This window comes from Rhinopithecus bieti, unplaced genomic scaffold (genome assembly GCF_001698545.2).
Source record: "Rhinopithecus bieti isolate Rb0 unplaced genomic scaffold, ASM169854v2 scaffold_9899, whole genome shotgun sequence".
Lineage (NCBI taxonomy): Eukaryota > Metazoa > Chordata > Mammalia > Primates > Cercopithecidae > Rhinopithecus > Rhinopithecus bieti.
Genome location: NW_016806979.1, coordinates 5,520,478 through 5,524,942, shown reverse-complemented (window position 1 = coordinate 5,524,942; position 4,465 = coordinate 5,520,478).

The following is a 4,465-nucleotide window of genomic DNA, read 5'->3' as shown; positions in this document are numbered from 1 at the left end:
ACAGAGTCTCACTCTGTCACCCAGGCTGGAGTGCAGTGGCGGGATCTCGGCTCACTGCAACCTCTACCTCCCAGGTTCAAGCAGTTCTCCTGCCTCAGCCTCCTGAATAGCTGGGACTACAGGCATGTACCTGTAGGGCACCATGCTTGACAGATTTTTGTAGTTTTAGTGGTGACGGGGTTTTACCATGTTGGCCAGGCTGGTCTTGAACTCCTGACCTCAAGTGATCCGTCTGCCTTGGCCTCCCAAAAAGCTCATCTTTGTTACATTGAATTGGTTTTGTGCCTTTGTATAAGATCAGTTGGGCATATTCATTTGAGTCTATTTCTGGGCTCTCTGTTCTGGTCCATTGATTAATGTATCTACTCCTCTGCCAAACACCAATCTTGATTAGTGCAGATATTAATATATACAAAGTTTTGAAATGGGGTAGAGTGATTCCCTCCCACTTTATTATTTTTCAAAATTGTTTTAGCTATTCTAGATCCTTTACCTTTCCATTTAAAATTTAGAATAATCTCATCTATATCTACAAACAAACTTGCTGGAATTTTGGTAGAAATTACATTAAACCTGTATATCAATTTTGGAAGAATTGACATCATTACTGTGTTGAGCCTTTCAATACATGAACACAATATATCTCTCCATTTATTCAGATTTTCTTGGATTTCTTTCACGAGTCTCGTGTAGTTTTCAGCATACAAATCCTGTATGTGTTTTGTTAGATTTATACTTCAGTAGTTCTCTTTGTCTCTTTTTTTCATGATTGTAAATGATATTGTAGTTTTAATTTTGGTGCTAGTGTATATAAATAAATAATTTTTTGTATAATTATGTTGTATCTTGCAACTTTGCTGACGTTACTTATTTGTTCCAGGAGTTTTGTTTTGTTTTGATTTCTTGGGATTTTCTAGGTAGACAAACATGCCTTCTCTTAATAGGCGTAGTTACATTTCTTCCTCTTAAATCTGAATGCTTTTAATTTCCTTCTCTTGTCTCGTACTGGTTAGAACCTGCAGTATAGCCGGGCGCGGTGGCTCAAGCCTGTAATCCCAGCACTTTGGGAGGCCGAGACGGGCGGATCACAAGGTCAGGAGATCGAGACCATCCTGGCTAACACGGTGAAACCCTGTCTCTACTAAAAAATACAAAAAACTAGCCGGGCGAGGTGGCGGGCGCCTGTAGTCCCAGCTACTCGGGAGGCTGAGGCAGGAGAATGGCGTGAACCCAGGAGGCGGAGCTTGCAGTGAGCTGAGATCGCGCCACTGTACTCCAGCCTGGGGGACAGAGCGAGACTCCGTCTCAAAAAAAAAAAAAAAAAAAAGAACCTGCAGTATAATGTTGAATGAGAGTGGTGAGAGTGGACATTCTTGCCTTACTCTCAGTCTTAGTAGGAAAGCATTTTGTCTTTATTTAGCTGCTGGGTTTTTTGATAAATGAGCTTTATCAAGTTAATATCAATATTCCTTTTTTTCCCTAAGTTTTTAAAAGTTATGAGGGGTATTGAATTTTGTCAAATGCTTTCACTGCATTGATTGATATGATTCTGTGGTTTTTCTTCTTTAGCCTGTTAATATGGTACAGGGCATTTATTTTTGGATCTTCAACCAGATTTGCATCCTTGTGATAGATCCCCCCACCCTTGGTCATATTACATGATTCTTTTAATGTTGGCTGAATTCTATTTGTCAATATTTTGTTAAGGATTTCTGCATTTATATTCATGAGGTGTATTGTTCTGTAATTTTCTTTCTTTTTTGTACTGTATGGTTTTGACGTCAGGTTAATACAAGCTTCATAAAGTGATTGAGAAGTGTTACTTCTTCTTCTATTATCATGAACAGACTGTAGAATTGGTTTAAATTCTTCAAGTTCTTGCTAAAACTCTCCAATGATACCATCTATGCCTGGAGATTTCTTTGCTAGGAGTTTCAAAATTATCAGTTGAATTTCTTAAACGGTTATAGGGGTTATTTAAATGATCTGTTTTATATTGGGTGAGTTGTGGTAGTTTGTGGATTTGTCTGTTTGTTGAGGAAGTGGTCCATTTCATCTAGTTTGCCAAATTTCTGTGCGTAGAGTTGTTCCTAGCATTCCCTTATCTACTTATCTATTGAATTATTAATTTCGCCATGTTTATTATACACTTAAACTTTTCTCTTTTTTAAATTGTGTGGTAAAACATATATAACATAAAATTTACCATTCCACTTTCTGTCTATGGATTTGATACTGTAGGTATCTCACTTTAGTGGGATCATACAATATTTGTCCTTTTGTGTTGGTTTATTTAACTTAACATAATGTCTTCAAGGTTCATCCATGTTGTAGCAGGTGTCAGAATTCTCTTGCTTTTTAATGCTAAATAATATTTCATTGCATGGATATCACACATTTGGTTTCTCTGTTTATATCTGTCGATGGACCCTTGAGTTGCATCTTCCTTTTGACTATTGTGAATAATGCTGCTACGAACATGGTGGTGCAAACACCTGTTTGAGTTCCTGCTTTCGGTTCTTTTGTGTGGATACCCAGAAATGGGATTGCTGGATCATATGGTAATTCTGTGTTTAATTTTTTGAGCAACTGTCATACTATTTTCCACAGTGGCTACACCATTTTACATTCCCAGCAGCAGGACACAGGATTCCAATCTCTTCTCGTGCATGCCAACACTTACTATTTTGTGGTATCGCATTGTGGTTTTGATGTGCATATTCCTAATGATTAGTGACAGATATTGATGACCTTTTCTTAGACTTACTGGCCATTTATGTGTGTGTGTGTGTGTGTTGGTGAAATATCACTTGTCATCCTTATGATGTCTGCAGGGTCTGTAGTGAAACTCTCTTTTGCATTCCTTACGTTGTAACTTTGTGTCTTTATCAGTCTTGCTAGGGATTTGTTGATTTCATTGGTCTTTCAAAGAAACAGCTTTTTGTCTCAAAAATTTTGTTTTTTTCTTTTGTTTTTAATCCCATTGATTTCTTTTCCTATCTTTATTATTTCTTTCCTTCTGCTTGCTTTGGGTTTATTTTGCTGTTCTTTCCTTAGGTTGATGAAGTGGGAGCGTAGATTGTTTGAGACTCTTCAAATGCATGCATTTTAATCCTATCAATTTTCCTCTCAGCACGGCTTTAGCTGTGTCTCACAAATTTTGCATATGTGCTGTGCGTTCATTTTAACTCAATTCAATGTCAGTTTTTCCCCCTTGAAGCTGCCTCTTTGATTTATGGATTATTTAGAAGAACATTATTTAGTTTCCAAGTGTTTTGAGATTTGACTTTTATCTTTCTGTTTTTCTTTTCTAGTGTGATCCCGTTTTGGTTAGAGAACACATTCTGTATGATTTTAACCATTTTAAATTTGTGAGGGTTGATTACTTCGTTTGAGGACTAACTTGGTGTATGTTCCTTGCACACTGGAAAAAAAAATCTGTATTCTGCTGTTGTTGGATGGAATGGTATATAAATGCCAATTAGATCCTATTGGTTGATGGTGGTGTTGAGTTCTTTTGGGCTTGTCGAGGTCACCACGGCTGCTTTGTTGACAAATCCAGTGGATATTTTCTTGTCTTCATCCAACTTGAACTCACTTGGGTTTTTGCAATAGTATCTTCACTCATCCTGCCTCAGTGTTGGTCCCTCTAGTCCATTTTCCATTTGGCAACCAGAGCTCACCTTCTAGCAGGTGAGTCTGGTCCTATGTGCTCTTCAGAGCATTTAGATTAATTTAAATTCCTTAGTCCAGCATGCAAAGCCCTTCACAATGTGGTCTTGGTCACCTCCCCGGCTTTGCTTTCTGCCATTCTTCCTTGTAACCCATGAACCAGCCGCCCTTGACCAATATCACTCTCCTTGAATAGGCTACCTCCCTTCTCTACTTAATGCTTTTGCATGCACTATTTCCTGTGCATAGAACAACACTCAGATTCCTTTTCATCCTGCCAGTCCTTCTCTTCCTCTCCATTCAGAATCCCCTCCTCCCAGTAGCCTGCCTTGAACTTTCTGCCCATTCCAAATAGATGGACCATCTATGTGTTGTCTTACAGCTTTGCGGTTCTCTAGCTCAGCACTAATCATGCTGCCTTCCTTACTTTCAGTTTATCTGCTTTTCCCACTAGACAGGAGCTCTCTGAGGCTAAGGATTGTGGCTTACGGGGCCCATCAGGACACCTAGGGCTTAGCAGATGTGTAAATCCTGGCTGCTGAGTGAAGTAGAAGCAAAAGCAAACAGTCTGTACACTAGAACCCAAATAGCGAACTTGCTTCTTTTTTCTTTCTTGAAATGCAGCAGCCACTCCTTACTGCACCAGGGCCACAGGTGGAGCTTGCCATTGAACTTTCCAACTGTGTGCTCCTAGAGGGCAGCTCTGTTTTGGCCTTGCTCTCATCCCCAAAACACTGGAGCGTGGGGTTAGTTTCAGTGCTGATCTTTATTGCTCAGAAATTTTATTTTGTAC